Raw genomic sequence first — 20,394 nt, 5'->3', positions numbered from 1 at the left:
CGCAACTCTTCATCTTAGAGTCATGGGTTTGAGCCCCACACTGGGTGTAGAGATTACTAAAAATAAAAATAATAAACTTTAAAAGTATTTTTAAATTAAATAAATAAATTTACAAACCAGATGTGGAAAAAGGGTTGGCATTCGTTAAGTGTGACCACATAACAAGAGCTGCTTTTTCCTTGATAAGCTGATCATCATGAAAAAAAGAGGTAGAATGTTCTTTCACTAATATCACTAATATTACTTTTCACTAATATCCCTCTGGGGATAGATGTGTTGTAATATCACTTTTTACTCCATCGCTTTGTGCTTATTTTGAGCTTATAATTTCACCTGAGGAAAAGCGTGTGTGTGCATAAGCACGCATTGTGCACATGTCAGTGTGTATGAACAAAAAAAGGTAAAGGCATGACACAATTTGACCAGGGATCTTGTCTCCTTCCAACTAAAGTTCACCTAATTCTTACCATTTCATATGTGTCTGAAGAATGTTTTCTTACTTCCTACAAATTCTGAGTACTGTTATAAAAAATAATTGATATAAAAAATTGGTCAATAGAAAATGAACGATCAAAAATATAACATTAAAGCTTTTTCTAAAATTGCACAATATCATCATGCCAAATGTGGCACATTGACTTCCTATCCACAAATTATTCTTTTTTTTTTTTTAAGATTTTATTTATTTATTTGAGAGCGAGCACAAGCAGAAGGAGCAGCAGAGGGAGAGGGAGAAGCAGACTCCCCGCTGAGCAGGGAGGCTGACACAGGGCTTAATTGGAACTTGAACTGAGCCAAAAGGCAGATGCTTAACCAACTGAACCACCTAGGCACCCCTCCACAAACTATTTTCAAACAAAAGGGAATATAATTTTACTCAGTTTGATTATTTTGTAAGAACAACTAAGGTATACACAATATGAGTTCTCATAGAAAATTAATTTGTAATTTACTAATTATTATTTTTACCACCCAGAGAAATAGCATGAAGCAAGAAATGCAAAGAGGCTTTTTTAAAAATAATTTATTTAGCAGTATTAAGTGTAGACAGAAAAGTGAAAACCTTAAAAAGCAGCACAGCAAGATGCTCCTGTCTTCATCATTGTTACTGTATAAACTTGAAAAGAAAAGGATGCGGAGGGGTGTTAATAGCAGCTATCTCTGAGCTCTGCGTGGTGGGCAATCTTAGCTACTTTGTGCTTATCTGTATTTGCTCACTTTTCTGCAGTAAAGATGTAAAAAAAAAAGTGCAGTATCATTATAACAAGAAAGAAGAATGTACTTGTAAATAAAAACATTGTTGTTGTTTTAGCTCAATTTTACCAAAAGATGCCCTCCAAACTAAGGCCAGATTCTCTATGATTTTAGGAAGATTGACAAAAACTCCAAGTAAAACAAGGGCAATTTGCTCAAGACTAAGCAAGGCACAAAGAAAATCCTCTCAAGGATCAAATTTTTTAAGTCTTTTATATTGTTTTACTACATTTTTCCTTTTTCTGAATTTTGGTGGTCATTGGGGTCTCAGCCTAATTATGGAATCCTTTTAGAGAAATGATTTTTTTTCTCATTTTATAATGGTATTTTAAGAATAATTTGTAATTATAACACAGTATGCAAACAGAAGATGATCCTAAGTTTATTATTAAGTAGGTAGAATATTTTTGTTTGCACAATTTTTGCATTAGTAAAATCTATTCTTATAGAAGGACAAAAGGTCCAGTCTATCATGTATATAACTACTATACTGTCACTGAATCTTAACATACTCATCAATGTATAAAGAAGGCCATCCAATACACATAGAGTTAGAGCTCTGTCTTCTCTGACTCCACTCACTTGCCAGAAATTGATCTTTTAAAATATTGGGACTTTTTGCCTATATAATAAATTGCTATTTGTTTCACATCAGATAAAGAAAAAATTCAAACAACCAGACATTTTTAGCAGATAAATAACAACAAAATAAAACTGGTAATGAGAATTTATTTAGGAATTTATTCAGGAATTTATCCTACTTACATACTTATAAAGGGACATAAACTTATATTTACAATTGTGTTAATTATAGAATTATTGGAAACAGCAAGTAACTAGAGACAACCAATATATTCATCAGTCCTCAGTCGGCTAAATTAAATCATTAAGGTGCAACCAAATGATAGAATATTATGCTTTCCTTAAAAAGATACCGGTGGATCTCCAAGATATATCATTAAGTGAAAAATATAAATTATAACCCAATATATTATAAGATCTCATTTGTGTAAAACACAAAAGTATATACATATAGGCATCTCTATGCTTTAAAAGTATCTCTAAGAACACCTTTTGGGTGTTATTTATTTATTACTTACAGTAAGTCTTCTTTTGGGAATCTTTCTATACATGTCTATGAATACATGTGTATACACACACACACACACATTTTAAGGAGACACATGGGTCTTTCACTCGTGTATATATATATGTACATATATATGTGTATATATATATATATATATATATATTCAATTTCTTTAGAGAACTCTAACACATACCAGATTCAAAGAAATGTAATCCCAGAGAAGCTAAGAAACCCAAATCATGCAATTTCTCAACTCTTAGAAGTGGCCCCTCCTCACAGTAAAGTGTTGCAAGGCTTGGAAAAGGGTTTAGACACATGCTTCTAGCACTTCTACTAGAAATATTACTGGGAAATCTGTTTATGTTAGCTGCTTTTCTTCTTTTTTGTTTCGCATATTCTTTAAAAAAAAAAACCCTCAAATTTGTCCTATAAAATAAGAGCTACTGTTTACTCTGTTCCTGCTCATTCAGTGTATATAAGTATATATAAATTGTGTGTAAAGGTTTGCTTATACATAAATGGGTTTGCTAGAACATGAAAAGATACCGATTTTTAACATGCATGCTTCCAGTCATGGCACATAACTGTAAACCCAACAGACAACACATGCATTTTTTGCAGGTGGGTTGTAGATCAAAAGACCAGCCAAGCAGCAGTTGGGATAGGAGTGCCAGGATGGGGAATTATCTTTGTTCAAGTTGTTTTAATAAAATCTCAGAATTTATATACAATCCTGACGTTAAAGTGGTGGGATGTAAGGATATTTTCAAAAGGAATGTATTTTATCGCTCATAAGGGAAGCCAAAGACAAAAGAAAATATCTAGGAAATGCAATTTTCAAGGCAGGGATTAAGAACTACACTCAAACTTTCAGAAAAATGAACCACTTGATGATATAGTCCAGTGGAAACATGCAGATTGTGAGTACATATGCAAAAAAATGAGCAGTGAAAATTGTAACAGAACAATGCTTTCCACCACATGGCTTCATTTGATACATCCATCTCCATGAGGTAATAGTAGATCCTGTTTCACAAATAAGAACTGTGAGACTTGGAGGCTCTGGTAATTTCAGAATCCTAGACTCTGAATCAGGGTAATGCACTTCCTTCTGCCCAAGTCTCCCAAATGTTCTGCTTTTCCTGGCTATTGGTTTCACTGTGTTCGTTACCTTCCCTGCAGTCCCAAGACAATACTAATAGTATTCTTCCCAATCAAAATGCATTGTTATGTGACCCGTGGGGTAGACTTTTTCTCTCTCATTGTCCCTTTAAAATATTCACTGTCTGGAGGATGGTACTTCTGGACCCAGAAGCTTCTGATGAGGGCTCTGGAGGACAAGGTAGTGGCTAGGGAGGGAAAGAGGCCCATGCCTCTCCCTCTTACAGAGCTGCTTCATGAAACTTTGGTCAAAGCCACCTTGCTCAGGACTACTTGAAGAGTTAAGTAAATCTCAAAAACAAACAAACAAACAAACAAACAAACAACCCAAAGTGTGCAAAACCATTTGGTACAGAGGGTGATTTTTTTTTTTAAATATTGAATCTGAAGGTCTTTAAGTGAGACACACACTCACCACAACTCCCAGCTTACACTTGGCTGCCTCCAAAATTCACGACACATCTGCGGCCCCTGAAGGCATAGAAATTTGTAGCTTCCGAAGCAGGTCTTTACTGCCAAGTCACTGGTGTTTATTCCAAAGTTGCACTGAATAGGGAGTATAGGGAGAGGGTATGGGTTCCAACATTGCTCCCCTTGTCTAGATGCCCAGTTCCCTGAGCTTCAGTGTGGTTAAGATTTCATGTCTCACTGTCTTCACTGTGGTTAAGATTTCATGTCATGGGGATTAACCTCATAAGGAAGCAATCTCAAGCTTTCAGAGGGTACTGAACTTGGGTCTTCCTTGTTACCACCTACAAGCTCTCCCTCTAACCCTGTCCCTTCTAATAACTCGTCCCTTATCTTTTCCCAGTACTTTTCATCCCTCCCTCAAGAAATAACCAGATTCTTCTCAATAAGAGAGAATCTGGATAGAGTTTATGCTATATGCCAGGCACTATGTGCTTTAGTATTTTATGTAAAGCTCAAGGGAATTATTAACCCTATTTTACATATGAAGAAGCTGAAGCACCAGGCATAGAATGACATTCTGATGTCACAAACTATGGGATTCCAATCCCAATGGCCAATCCTAGCACCCTTTCTTCTTTCAACCCTAGCCATGTATCTTCTGCCTTTAAAGAGGAAAGAGCTGCATTCAACTCAGGTTGTGAAAGAAAGTCTGCCCCAGGAAGGGAAAGGAACTGGGGGTTAAGGAGGGGCAGAAGAGAGGGAAAGTGGGAGACTCCTTAACTGCAACCCTTCACCTATGCCTCCTCTGTGGAAAAGCAAAACCAAATGCATCCACCAACACAAAGGCTTGTTTCATTCTGAAAATTGGACTGGTGGTCTAGAATAAAAATTCATATTCTTCTCATTAACATAACTTTGACTTTATCTCTTGCAAATTAATATCCTAGTCTAATGAGTCCCAGAAAGCATTCTCCCTTTTATCTAGATCACATCATGGAGCATCCCACATGAACCAGACAGTGAGTAACGCAAGGCCTGAATATCCTTCCCAAGGGAGGAGGCAGGGGAAGCAAAGGGAGAAGTTGGGGAAGAATCTCCGTGCTCTCTTTTATAATTTATTATATGGTACATTTTATTTGAACATTGATGTCTTCTTAATGTCATGTCTTTAACATTCTACATAAAAGAAGAAACAAGACACCCAGAAAATGCATCCTATAGATCTCAAAGGTGGCTCTTTCCCTGTATGTCACGAGAGACTAGCTTCCTTCATGGAGGCAGGGAGTTTGTGGGTCATTGAGAAAGGCTGCTAAGTGACCAGAGCTTATTGTGACCTAGAAGTCATCTCTAATGGTAACTACAGAGGTTTAGAAAAGTTAAATAAATGACTAAGGAAAATGAACAAGGCATACATGCATTCATACATTTGTGATGTACTCAGGGTAGAAAGCCATTCAAAGCTAATTGCTAAGCAAATTAACAGATGAACTGAATTGCCCAGAAATTATCATTTAGTATGGGTAACATAATGCAGTGTATTAAATACAAACTATTACTGACCCTAGAGGAACTTTTATTTAAGGAGGAGGAGAAATTATGCCTTAAGAGCATTCAATTTTTTAAGCTCTTTACCATCTGTTTGGGTGAAAGACTATATACAAGCCAGTAATCACCATTATCACCAATTATCTGTCACTAGAAATTTCTTTCAGTTTACCATTAGCATTAAATCTGAAGTAAGAAGCAGGCTTATTAAATCCTAGAATGGATTTTTATTCTCTGTAGAGACATGTAGCTTACAAAACACTTTTGATGTTCTTATGTCGACTCTAAGCCCTAAAATATTAGCATCTAAGCCAACGTACTTCTGTGCATGGACCTGCCTGTCCGGGCCTCATAGTGAGAGGGTTGTATAACACGAGCTCAGTGAGGTGCTAGACTCGGGCAGGTTCCAGCTGGGTGTTACCAGGTAGCCTCTGACAACACAGTAGTAACACAGGAGACAATCTCTGGCATGGATTTTGAAGTCCCTGCAACTCTAGGATTTGGTGATTCTAGGCCCTGAAAAAGAAAGGTAATACATGTTTACTAGATGGTGAATAAAACTTTCACTCACTTACCCTCCTACATTCACACAAATGCTTAACACAATGTCAACCCATAGAAGAACCTTGACAAACTTGAGTCATTGTCTGTAGTTGTAATAGAATGGCTCTTGGTTTCTTGGCTTGACTTAATCAAATTGTTTCCAGTAATCTAACTTTATTTTAAAAGAGTTGGGGTATCAGATAATCTTTCTCAAGAGCTTCCTAAGCAAACTCGTATTCCAGTTGCCTTATACCTAGATTGTTTCATGCCATGGCTTGATTTCCCTCTCAACACACTGAAAGATCTAATTACCCTGCTCCTTGACTCTGGAGTTAAGAATTTACCCAAGAACGAAAAATATTTTCTAGAGAAGCATGAAAACTTCTCTCCACGATGTGTCTTCTTACCTAATGGACACTCTGAAAAATCTAGATGCTTCAGCCAAATGCTTAATACCTTTGACAGTCTGTTACCACCTGATACTTCCATCCTTATTACCTAGTTGTTCCCTACATGAACCTTGGTTTTGAATCCAGACAATACAATGATCCCCAAACTTCAAAGCTTAATTAATCTAGAAAATTTACTATAACCTCCTCTTCCAGTAGTAAATTTTTTCCATATTCTATGCACACTTTAAGACTGTGGTAGGTATGTCTCAGAAATATGTCTTCCCAACCTCCCTTTCATGAGAATTGCCAGGATACACCCCACACACAATGCTAGGGCTGCTAAAAGAGTAGATGTAGGTGACAGTGATTTTATCATGTGTTCCCATCCTTACTCTCAGTTGCATAAATTGTGCAGAGTAAATAGCTGACCCAAACTGAACCAATCAGATGCTTTTCCTGGGAATCTAGAATTAGCAGTCAGTTCAACACAGAATGTTATATAAAAGCCCATCTAGGGTATATTCTTGAGTCAGTACGATGTCAACATAAAGCCATGTGCCAAAGTTATGGAGGATTAGAGACCAGGAATAAGCAAAGAAATTTGGTTTTCAAATGGAAGAGATCATGCCTGTGAAATTATGCACAGAAGAATTATGCCACAACTGAAAGAAAAAGGAGCAGTAGTCCTTGGCAGCTCCTGGGGTGCAGCTCTGTTCCTCACTGTATCTCATCGATGTGTGTGCTCTGTTTCTGAAAAATAAACCTCCCTTTCAACTGGAATTAATTTGAGTGGATTTCTGTCCCTTACAAACATTGAGTTTTGTCTTTAAAAAGACATCTTTGGGGTGCCTGGGTGATGATGTCAGTTAAGCATCCGACTCTTGGTTTGGGTTCAAGTGATGAACTCAGGGTCAAGAGATCAAGCCCAGTATCGGGCTCAGTGCTCAGCACAAAAGCTGCTTGAGAGTCTCTTACCTTCTCCCTCTGTCCTTCCCACTCGTGCTCTCTCTAAAATAAATAAATAAATAAATAAATAAACCTTAAAACAAACAAACAAACCACCCTCACTCAGAGGTCTCTTCCGTGATACTTTCCTAAGTTGTCCCAACTGGAACAATTCTTGCTTTACTATGCTACCTTGTCAAGACCTGCCCACTTGTCTGTTCTCACTGCTTTCTAGTCACTGCACCTCCTCCTGGAGGCTTAACCCCACCAAAGTCCTAGTGTAGATAGTGTTTTATTATCTGAAGAACTGTTCTCATTCAATCGCCTAGCACGGCTCTGATGGGAGTGAAAGCGGTCAGACTTGAACTTGTTTATGTGACCAAACTTTTATCTTTGTTCTTGTTTTGATAATTGGGTATATGAGAGCCTACAGAATTGATCTTATCTTGCCATGACCAGTCATTTTCTGAAACCACAGTTCTAAAGCAGGAGTTTTGCCAGACCTCCTAATCTTAGTAACCTTGTGGTTTTAAAGCAGTGGTTTCCAACTGGGCACGTTTGGCAATGTCTGTTATCACAACCGGAAAGGAGAGGGGTTCCACTAGCATCTAACGGGTGGAGCCCAGAAATGCTGGCAAACATTCTGCCACACACAGGATAGCCTCCCACAACAAGGAATCACTCAATCCAAAACGTGAAAAATGTTGAAGCTGAGAAACCTTACTTTTAGTACTGGGCAAATGACCTTGAGCAAGCTACTGAACAACTCAGTGCTTTAGAATTTTCCTCTAGAAACATACAGATATATTTCTTGCATGGTTATCACATTACCTACTGCACTCCCTTTGGAGCCTTTAGTACTTTGTCATAATTATGTTTGTACGAGGAAAAAAACTTAAATAATTACGCCTTATCTAACTATTCTTTCCTTATTTAAGACTGCACAATATACAAAATTTTATTTATCCAGTCATCTGTCAATAGACACTTGGGTTGCTTCTACATTTTAGCTACTGTGAAGAATGCTGCAGTCAACATGGCTTTACAGACATCTCTTCAAGACCCCACTCTCAATTCTTTAGGGGTATATACACAGAAGTGGAATTCCTGAATCATACAATAATTGCATTTAAAAAAGTTTTTTTAAGGAACAGCCATATTGTTTTCCACAAGGCTATCTTATTTTACATTCCCACCAACAGTGCACAAAAATTGCAATTTCTCCACATCCTCACTAACCCTTGTTATTTTCTGTTTGTTTGTTTGTTTGTTTGTTTATAATAGCCATCTTTGTAGGTAAGAAGGGGTACCTTACTGTAGCTTTGATCTGCATTTACCTCATGATTAGTGACATTGAGCATCTTTCCATATGTTTATTGGCCATTCAAATAACCTTCTTTAGAGAAATGTCTATTTAAGCCCATTTTTGAATTAGGTTGTTTGGTTATGTTATTGAGTTTTAGGTGTTCTTTATAGATTCTGAATACTAATCCCTCATCAGATATATACCTTGCAAATATACTCTCCCAGTCTGTGGGTTACCTTTTGATTCTGTTTATACTGCCTTTTGGGACACAAAAGTTTTCATTTTTATGAAGTCTGATTTGTCTACTTTTTCTTCTATTGCCTTTGGTGTTACATCCAAGAAATCATTGTCAAGTCCAACATTATGAAGCTTTTGTCCTATGTTTTCTTCTGAGAGTTTTACAACTTATCCATGGCCTCCTCTCATTTGTTTTCAGTGCTTTACTTTTCTGGATAAAATCTGCAGACAAAGTATTCTGGGTAAAATATACACAGACTAATCACTCATCTCCAAAGGTTTGCCTACCTGGATATTTACATACATGAGTTAGGGTGTCACTTGCTGCAAGAAATAGAAAAACCATTTAACACAAGTACAAGAAAATGTGGGTAAATTAGATAGATTCAACAAATGGCTAAACAAACAAACAAACAAAAAAACCCAAAATGTGAAGCAATTCAAATGAACAAACATGTTTATGCTTTGCTTATTCAACATCCAAAACAACTATTTCCAATTGATGGCAGGATCTCTTCAAAGTGATGATTTAAAGACCAAAGCTTCTTCCTTCTTGTACCATCTTTAATAAGTTCCATTTGCCTCCAGCTGGTGAAAGGGCAGAGAGAATGGAGAAGTTGTATTTGCTTCTTAACCACCTTGGTTTAAAAGTGACATGTGTAAATTCTATTTCCAAAACTTAGTTACCTGGCTCTTCCTTGATGTGGGTAGCCAGGAAATGAAGTCTCTGATAGCAGAGCTGTTTGCCAGTAATTTTTCTATCCCTGCACTATCCAATATGGTGGCCACCTGCCATTTGAAGCTACTGAGCACCTGGGGTGTGGTTCATTCAAGTTGAGCTGCATTATAAGTATAAAATGCACACCAGATTTTGATATTATTTAGTATGAAAAGAAGGATGCAAATATCCCATTGATAATTTTATATTGAGTACATATTGAAATGACAATACCAGGGATATGTTGGATTAAATAGACTATATTGTTAAAATCAATTTCACCAGTTCCTTTTTATTCTTTTACCATAGTCACTAGAAAATTTTAAATTACATACATGGCTTACTTTCTATTTTTATTGGATTGCGCTGCTATGGAAATTAGCCTCTTCTGTTACACAGATTATCTCATAGAATTAAGATACAGAGTAAATTTGGGCTGACAACAGAACTGGAAGAAGAAATCTAAAAGCTCCATGGAATTAAGATGTGTGCTTTCTTTTTTCTTTTCTTCCTTTTTTCTCCCTCACTGGAACCACAAGGTCACTGGCTTCTGTCTGGATACCTTCTGATTTTACTCTTTTCTCCCTCTTTCTTTCTTTCTCTAGCTGTCTCTTTCATCCCTATTCCAATTAGCTGCTGCCAGAAGGGTGAGGTCAAATGACTTGCCTCCCGTTCGCTGGAAGCAATGGGAACAGGTTCTCAGGAAGAGGGCAAGGTAGGTCGTACAAACAGACTGACATGTTTGCTCACATCATTTAAAACATGTAAATGCTACATGAGCTTGGCAGCTGTCAACATTCCCCAATTTTTATACTTACTAGATTATACTTCTTTTAAGGCCTTCAGTAAGAACTCTGTGTTGAATAGATGACAAATTTTAATCTGAGGGTATACTGTTTAATTCATGCCATCACCAACGAAAACAAGTAACTAATCTTTTTTTCTGGGGCTTGTACCAGTGCCCAGAAATAGTCAACCTCTCTGACAAGCCTTGAATTTTCAACAGTGTACCCTGGACTCAATGTATATTCATATAATGTCAGATCCAGCTCATAGGATAAAGCTTGTCAAACAATAAGCAGAAATTATATGAGGGCACAAAGTTAATAAATGGAGAATACACCACAAAATGTAATCTTCTATAGTTCTAGAAATTTTTAATTTTAGTGCTGTTCTCTAGAGTTTAAAAACTGTCTCCAGGGAGCCCCTGTTAGAATATACATACAAAATATAAATGATATGTATGTATCATATATATATGTCATATATATATATGTATCATATATATAACCTAGAGAGATTACCAGATGGTTTTGTACACCCAGGAAGCATTTATATGCTGGACATTGCCCTAAATTTATTATCACCAATAACAATTTATCAGAAATGGATTTTTCAGATTATTATCTTCCATCCAGCAGAACAAGAACAAGAACAAAAACAAAACAAAGCAAAACAAAAACAGGTCCTTAAGTAATAGGATACAGGGTAGTAACAATTGTTAAAAGATGAGATTTGGTTAGCTTCAGAGTATGTCCAGGAAAGACAAGCTTTAGAGGGACCCTTCAGAGGAACACGTCACAGTGCAGGCCGGGCCCGTGGGCATCTAGGAGGGCAGGGGAAGTAGGAGATGGTGCAGAAAGAGAGGACAGCAGTGTCACAAATACACATTTTGCCTCCAACTTCCTGACAGAACTTGAGCTTACACAATGATACTATTTCTGCTAGAGGCAATGGGCTTCAAAGTCAGTAGGACTCTCCTAAGTAAGTCTCCGAGGTTCTTCAGGACTCACCTCAGTAAGTGGATGACCTACCAGCAATGAGCTGATGTTTCCTGGGCATTTTTAGGACAGGCAGGATGGGCTCTAAGTTGAGTTGTTGAGGATGCATGCTTTGCTCTTCTGCCTCCTACAAAGCCTGCTCAGAGTCCATTGGGTGCGTAGGTCCGCCAGCACATTGATCCAGGCCAACCATCTGCCACCAAATGTCCTGAGAAATCTAGTCTTTTCCTGGGGAGATTCTCTTTCCTTTTTGCTGAGTAGAGATGAGGTGAGCAAGCTTCTGCTAGCTATCTTCCCTCTCAGCTTGGAATCTAGACAACCCCAGAGGGGCATTTGCCAAGGAGGGGGATGAAGTAATATAATCATCTTAGGTATCTTCCACAACTCGTCAATGGCTTTGAGATCTACGCATAAATCTTGACTGGTGTCATTGGCCTTGTAACTTCCATAACAGGTAGTACTGCTTAGCTCATGTTATTTCTAGTACATGTCCTAGAAATTGAACATATATTTTGCACGTATTCACAACATTTGACTAAAACCAGATTATTGGCACTGTGAGGGTAGTGACCACTTCTTACTGTCTTGTTTTTCTAGTATCTTTAGAGCTAAAAACTGAGTGAATAAATAAAGGAATTTACCTACCCTCTTGGTGTTGTGTTGTCTATGTTGATTGTACATCTTTGTTATAGTCATTCTTTTAGGGAAGAATAAGGTCCATTTTACTTTATTCTGTCTAGGAGAAAGCTGTATCAGAGAACCACTTACTAAAACTTGTTAATAAGCAACTGGGTAAAAACACTTAGAAATTTTAGTTGTAGATGACAAATATCTGTTTCCTCTAAGGTACCAGATCCTTTTGTTCTCTTGCTTTATGAAAAGAAGTAACATGGAGATCACATAGAGGTAATAAATGGTATTTGCCCAGAACTCTATCATGTTAAAAACGAACACTTGCCATATCTTATTCATTTTATTTTTAGAGGAACATCTCAGAAACTGAGCTAGCATTATCACCTGTTTTATTACTAACAGAGTAACACAGTCCCATAGTTGTAGTGTAGTCGAGGGAGCATAACTGTGATGAAACCAGAGGGGTGGGGCTCACTAATTATGATGCGCTATCTACTTTAACTGTGAAATCTGAATACAGAATTTTGCATATTGACTCTTAGGTTACAGACCTCAGATTGCAGCCAAAACCACATTTGTTTGACTCCTACACATACCTCAGATCTCAGTTCAAATGTCTCTTCCTCAAGGAAGCCCTCCCTTAATTCAACAGGCTAGGTCAGTCTCCTTAGTTTATGTTCTCATAGCGTTAGGCAGCTTTCCTACACAGTACTTAACACGGTTGTCTCTTAGGAGCTTTTCTGTGGCATTATTTGAATACTGTCCTGTCTCTGTGGCCAGAAAGCATGCTGTTTACTAAGGTATTCCTGGAGCTTCGTACATAGGAACAAATGTTTAATTTTCAAAATGGAGTTGAAAGACCCAGAAGGCATTCAAAGAAAAGTTAAAATTTATAAATTTGTTTTCAGAGAATTTGGGTGTTTATAGTTCAGAAGAATTTTTAAAATTTAAATAAAGGGAGCAAAGAGGTAGAATTCAATTATTACTAAATAACATTATTTCTATAATGACATATGTACACAAAAAGACTGTTTAAAACTTTTAAACACATTTAAGGGGCACCTGGATGGCTCAGTCAGTTAAGCAGCTGCCTTTTGACTTCGGGTCAGGTCATGATCTCAAAGTTCTGGGATTGTGCCCTGCATTGGGCTCCACGCTCAATGGGGATTCTCTTGAGGATTTTCTCTACATCTGCCCCTCCCCCCGCTTGTTTTCTCTCTCTTTCTCTCTCTCTAAAATAAATAAATATTTTTTAAAAAATAAATAAAAATAAAAACATTTGAAACAGTTCTTAACTATAAATCAGTCATATAATTCAAACTTATTTTTCAAAAACTTTACTTATTTTATGCTTTCTTTATAAAAGCACAGGTTAAATGCTCAATTTCATTAATGTTTCCTCCCTAATATCCTGAGTATTCTATGCTTAAGAAAAAATATTTTTCATTCATATTATCTATAGCAATATGTTTTATTAAACTGACACTGAGCAAGGATGAAAATGGCTAGGAAATTTCAAGAAATAAAAACACTGTCCTAGTATATATGGATTAAGTTTATAGGGAACTCTATACTACCACCTACTTTAAAAAGTTTTATAGGCCAGGAAGACATCTAAAACTTAAAAAAAAAAAAAAAAAAAGTTAACCAATGAAAGAAAGAAAGCCTACAGGTTTTTCCAACTCTGCTTTGTCCATAATAAAAACTAAGCATGGAAGAGAAGTATAAGTCATTTAGGTATGGAGAAAAGCAGAAGCTAAAAACAAAACATGTCTTATTAAAACTGTCAACATCTTAATGTGGAAGATTATGGTTCATTTCCTTTCAGCCTAAACACTGATAAAATATTTATAGAGATTATTATTTTCTTAATTTTTTATATGCATATATATGTTGTGTTAAGATATCCTTAGACAAAGGGAAGAATACCTAAATGAGAAACAGCAAAAATGAAAAAAAAAAAAATACAAAATGGGATTCTTTTTTTCAAAGGGAAATTCGTGAGACAATTTTCTTAATAAAAAGACTCCAATAATAAGTAAAAAGTGATTGAGATCTTTAAATAAGAGATTCAGAGCAAGCCCAATGTTCTGTTTGGGGAGAATAAAAAGGCATGGAGATCAGGAATGTTACTAGAGGGAGAAATAAGCAAATCTATAGACCTCTGAAGAACTGGTTTCCCTAAATATGAGTCTCTTTGTTGGTAAGTTGTCATTTCCTTCTCATGTTATTCTAGCTTAACAGTATAATTTTACCTTAATCAAAAGTTAAGTAGGCTTACCGAAATTCTTGAGTGTTTTGTTTTGGTGAATTCCATAGTTACTATGATGTTGATTCACAGGAGTCTGGCATAAATGGTACATAATGCTAGAAAATTGAGTTTAAAACACACTTCTCTTTTATATTCTCGTTCCCATAATAGAATAGAAAATCCAGTCTGATGCTGCTCTGTTACTGACACTTCAAATAAGATTTAATAAGTTTCTCTGACAAAGCAGTAAATCTTTAAATTAAAGAGTTCAGGAGTGCTTAGCCCCATAAATTCTCTAAGGAAATTTAAATAGGAATAATAAGTTTTAAACACATATTTCTTGGTGCTTTCCATGAGGTAGCCAATGTTGGTCCTTGACAAACGGCAAGCATAAATATACCTTGAATCTGTACGAGTCTGTTTCAGGAATTGAGTAAAATTCCTCCATCCTTGCTAGTGATTACTGGGATTATCTCCCAAATAAACTATTTTCACTCATATTCTTATCTTAGAGTCTGTTTCTGGAGAAACTCAACATAAGAGAGTATTTGAACCCAGACATTCTGACCACAGAGTCTGTGTGTTTAATCACTACAATATACTGCTTTTTCTCCCAAAAAATGACATATATTTTATAAAAAAATGGTCTCAAGATATGTTGGGAAGAAGAATCTGTTTTCCTTTCTTTTTTTTTTTTTTTTAAAGATTTTATTCATTCATTTGACAGAGAGAGACACAGCAAGAGAGGGAACACAAGCAGGGGGAGTGGGAGAGGGAGAAGCAGGCTTCCTGCTGAGCAGGGAGCCCAAGCCAGGACCCTGGCTTCATGACCCAAACCAAAGGCAGATGCTTACTGACTAAGCTACTCAGGTACCCCAAGTCTTTGTTTTCATTTTGCATCCCAACTTCTTCCTTTTAAAAAAAAAATACTTTATTTATTTATTTGACAGAGAGAGATCACAAGTAGGCAGAGAGGCAGGCAGAGAGAGAGGGAAGCAGGCTTCCCACTGAGCAGAGAACCAGATGCGGGGCTCTATCCCAGGACCCTGTGATGATGACCTGAGCTGAAGACAGATGCTTAAGCCACTGAGCCACCCAGGTACCCCTGCATCCCAACTTCTTGTCAAGAACTGTGAAGGGTCTGCCAGCAACCAAGTTGGCATGTCACTGTTTGATGAAGTCTGGTTGAAGACACAAGATTCCTGGGTCAGAGATAAGATACTGTATTACACACAGCAGGATCTAAAGAATTCACATTTGCAGCAGTTTTCTGAGGTACATTTCCTACTGGGCAACATGGACAAGCCCAAATAGATAATTGTATGGACACCTGGGTGGCTCAGTCAGTTAAGTGTCTGCCTTGGGCTTAGGTCATGATCTCAGGGTCCTGGGATCAAGTCCTGCACTGAGCTCCTTGCTTAGCAGGGAGCCTATTTCTCCCTATGTCCATCCCCCATCCTTATATTCACTCTCGCTCTCAAATAAATAAAATATATTTTTTTAAAAAGATAACTGTGCATGCAGTGAACTGTGTTCTAGGAGAAAACCACTAAGGTTAGGAATCCAAATTTTTTATAGTAGGCAATCGGTATTCTGATATTTGCTCCAGAGACACCATCTCTGTCTTTCAAGGCTATTAGCTACAAAAAATTTTTGAAAAGATAGTCCATAGTAAAGGCAATAAATACCTCACTTGAAAGGTATGCCAATGAGCAAGAGATCCACGAAGAATGGTCTTCTCTGTTTTGAAATTAAAAATAAAATTTCATGGTTTTATCACATAATGGAAACATGATTATGCCTTACAGAAAATTGCGAAAACAAAGGACAAAATTTTAGAAATTGTTTATTGTGCCGTTCTTAGTTTTTATGGATTTGTTCTTTCGCTGTCAAGTCCTAAATACATTTTCCTCTGATGTCCACAAAAATCCTATCAGGTAAGTATTTTATAGCTGGTGGAAAACTGGCTCAGAAGATAAGGAGCTTCACTGACACTCATCTAGTGAGTGCTGGAATCAAAAGTTAAACAGAAGATTTCTAAATACAAAGCTGCCAAACATTGGACTACTAGCACCAGAGTAGATGGACAGCTGCCTGGAACTTAAAAGATTTAGTGGTCTCCTACATTTCTTCAATGCCACATACGCCCTTGCCAGAATTTTGGAAATAAGGTTGAAGACATGAGCTAGGGTAAAGGGAGAGGTGCAAGCAGAGGAAAGGACATAAATATGTCCATTTTGTTTTTTAAGGTTCAACTTCCCTCTTCTATGTTCATTTTTTTTTTTAGTGGTTTACACTGTGTAAATCAGCCACTGCTAAACTTAAAAAAAAAAAAAAAAAAAAAAAAAGTTCCAGAAAAGCCGTGGGTTTGGAATCGAGCTGTGAAAAACAAAATTCCAGAATTATCAGTATGGTAGCACTTTAACTCAAATGAATGCAGAATTTCATGCCTTTTTTCCCACCAGGGAAATATGCATAATTTAAGTGCATTCAAAAGCTTAAAAGCTCAAGTTACATCATTGGCCATGCTGTTTATAGCATCAGGGTGCCATTGGTTATGACACATATATGACACTTGAAAGAAGTATTTAGATCACATTCTACTACATCAAATTATAATTAAAGTACATTATGGAAATCTGTTACTTCAAGGAATCCTATAATGAATCCATTTTGTAAAAAACAAACAAACAAACAAACAAAAGCGACCAAAACAATAAATGCTCTTAGAGAGACATTATGTTTAGTGACAAAAGCTTTGGCCAAAGAGTAGAAAATTATGGGAGTGCTACTGATCCTTTGTGTCATTTGTAACATACAGTTGTAAATTAAACTAGATAATTTCTAAATGTTCCCAGTTCAGTTTTCCCCTTCATGGAGCTCAGTGGCTCAGTGAGCTCAGACAGATGTGGTCCGCCTCCCAGTTGTGTTGCTTACTGGATACACTCTCTCCTGCAAGTTAGGGAAACTTCTTACATTTTTGCCTAACTGGTAAAATAAGGATAGTAATACACACTTCAAACAATACTTATGAGTATTAAGTTAAATTAGATAACACTTACAAAATACTTTGTCCAGTGCCTAGAACATACTAAGCAATTAATAATCTTCAATCAACATCATTTTTAATTATACATTTAAAAAAATATTTTATTTATTTGATGGGGGGGTGGGGCACAAGCAGGGAGCGCATCAGGCAAAAAGAGATGAAGAAGCAGGCTCCTTGCCTGTGCTCCCTGTCTCACTGTGTCTCTCTCGGTCAAATAAATAAAATCTTAAAAAAAAAAATTTTTTTTTTTTCAAATCTGCTATAAAGTTGAAAAAACTATGCAGTGACTATCTAGATACCCATCACCTAGATCCTATAATTAACATTTCACTAGAGTGTTCTCACCTATCTGTCTACCCATTCCTATAACCATCCAACAAACCTTTTTTTAATGCATTTCAAATGCAGTGGAAAACATCAGCACTGCATATTGTTAAATAAAGTCCAGGTTTTGTTGGTGGTTCTTTTTTTCCCCATTTGAGGTAAAACAACATATAATGAAAATATGCATTTATTTTTATATTCTGGGGTGATTTAAATATTCCAAATTGACTCTTATGGTGATTTCAATATTCAAAATCAGTCACCAACTATATCTGCTGTAACCTGTAACAGAATGCATTGGAATTACATAAAGAGGGCACTCTTACCTTACAGGTCAGCTGAACCATTATCAAGTTAGTTCTCGATGTGGGTGGGTGTCATCCAATTGTTGAGGGCCGGAATAAAGCAAAAAGGTTGAGGAAGAATGAATGTATTCTCTCCTTCTTTTCTCCATTTATTTTCTCCTATTCTTGGACATCAGCACTCCTGGTTCTTGGGCCTTTAGACTCAAAATAAATTATGCCACTGGCTTTCCTGGTTCTTTAGCTGATAGGTGGCACATGGTGGGACTTCCTGGCTTCTATATAAATAGTCAGTTGCTTATAATAAGTCTACCTAGCTACCTCTCTCCTATTGGTTCTGGAGAACCCTGATTAATATCACCTGACTCTCAGGTTCTTGGCATTCAAGATTTGGTCATGCATTGTACTAAATTCATTCTGCACTAAATTAATTTTTCAAAGCAGGGGGTGGTCCAGCAAGTGGTCATGAGGAGCCTGGATAAGTCAGCCACACACAATTCCCACCAGGGTTCTGTCACCTGCTAGTTGTGTGATCCTGGGTAAACCACATCACCACCTGACCTGACCCCGCCCAAGCTAGGAGTATTATTACATTTTGGGACCATTACTTAAAACTGCAAAAAGTAGTTTGTCAGAGTGTTAGGCCCAGACTTGCCATGTGTTGGCCTGAATTAGTGTCTAGGCCTGAATTAGTACCCTTCAGGTGCAGAGAACTCAGGGTGATACCAAAAACTATCTCTAATTCTTCAACTTTTTAGGAGTTTTGTCCTGCAACCTTGTGGTGAATAGTGTGTGAAATAGATGATTCAATGGAAAAATAGCACAGTTGTGAAATGTGCAGACCCTAGAATTAGACAAACCTGAAACGAAGAGCTCGAATCCCTCTCTCATGATTTATATATGTGGCATCCTTAGGTAAAAAATTTAACTTAATCTCTCTTGTATGACAATTTACTTGGTCTCACTCAGATAGAACTTTCCGATCTATAAGATGAGGAAAACAATAAAATGAGAGCAGACATTTACTAAATGTTATTTGCAAGGTGCTAAGAGCAACTAATTTTTAAAAAACATTTTATTTGAGAGAGGGAGCACAAACGGTGTTGGGGGAAGCAGACAGAGAAGCAGACTCGCTACTGAGCAGGGAGCTCAAGGTGGAGCTTGATCCCAGGATGCTGGAATCATGACTCGAGCTGAAAGCAGACACTAAACTGACTGAGCCACCCAGGTGCTCCAGAGCTAATGTTTCTTAGCTCATTTAATTCTCACAATGATCTAATGAGGTAGGTAGTGTTATTACACCCTCTTCATACAGGGGCACCCAGATCATTCAGCTAATTAGTGTGGAGCTTGGGGTTGAATCCAGAGCTCTCTGTCCCTGCACGGGACAGAACTGCTGGGAAGACAAAGTGAGAAAAACTGAGTAGTGAATCAGACATCTAGCAAATGTTCAGTAGTAGCCCTTCTTTTCCTCTGTATAAGTGCATCTGATTAAAACACCCAGAAAATGTACTTTCGATATTTTTTTATTTTTAGGAACTTAGAGAATGAAAAAAAAAAAAAAGAAAGAAAAAGAAAAAGGCAATAAATTATTAAGAATAGATCTGACCTAAAATACGAACTTCTGTTCCCAAAAAGAAGTCTCCTTGTTACACCAGTTCTTTACATCTTGGAGAGACACACACACCTTTACTATCAAACAGTGAAAATGGGATCAAGAGCTTGAAAGCTCGCGTGCCTGGGTGGCTCAGTTGGTTAAGTGGCTGCCTTCAGCTCAGGTCATGATCTCAGGGTCCTGGGATCAAGTTCTGCATTGGGCTCCCTGCTCAGTGGGGAGCCTGCTTCTCCCTCTCCCTCTGCCTGCCACTCCCTGTGCTCATACTCTCTGTATCAAATAAAATCTTTAAAAAAAAAAAAAAAGAGCTTGAAAGGTTCCAGAATGATCAATAAACATTTCTGCATCAAGTATAAACATTTCTGAGCTAAAAATCCCAATACAAAGTTCTCACATACTCCCTTGAGGAGGGGCTAAAATGAACCCAAGGCCATAGTTCATTCTTAGGAAATGTCTTTATTAAAATTTCCATGGAAATATAGAGAGGAGCCAACCTCTTGCTCACAAGCAGGAAGTGGAGTGAAGAAGAAACTCTCAGGATGTCCACGCAGTGCCGGGGCTAGGAGAGGAGGAGTTCCCAGAGGGCCACACAGGCCCCTCTCCCCGGAGTTTTAACTTAATGCTTTCTTCCCCATCTATTGACTCAGGGCACGTTATGTGGATCCATTGGTCACATTATCTTCCCATGCGCTTTACATACAGTTGCTTGTCTTGTTGGGAATACAGGTGAATTGATAAAGTTGCTTTTCCCTTTTTTTTAAAAGATCCTGCCTCTCTAGGGAATTTGCTGGTTTCCAGGTACACTTAGTTTCTATGATGTAATAATTAATGCTAAGG

The 20,394-nt window shown here is 37.3% G+C and overlaps 1 long non-coding RNA gene across 1 annotated transcript; it reads right to left on the bottom strand.

Annotated features, from left to right (window-relative positions):
* Nucleotides 1–1,087: 1,087 nt before the first annotated feature.
* LOC116597373 lies at nt 1,088–18,439 on the bottom strand. Its single transcript, XR_004288576.1, has 3 exons — nt 17,967–18,439; nt 5,782–5,977; nt 1,088–1,222 (listed from the first exon to the last, which is right to left on the bottom strand). It is a non-coding gene; the product is annotated as an uncharacterized LOC116597373 (long non-coding RNA).
* Nucleotides 18,440–20,394: the final 1,955 nt, after the last annotated feature.

Source organism: Mustela erminea, chromosome 8 (assembly GCF_009829155.1).
Source record: "Mustela erminea isolate mMusErm1 chromosome 8, mMusErm1.Pri, whole genome shotgun sequence".
Classification (NCBI taxonomy): Eukaryota; Metazoa; Chordata; class Mammalia; order Carnivora; family Mustelidae; genus Mustela; species Mustela erminea.
This window is presented reverse-complemented; position numbering and strand designations above follow the sequence as displayed.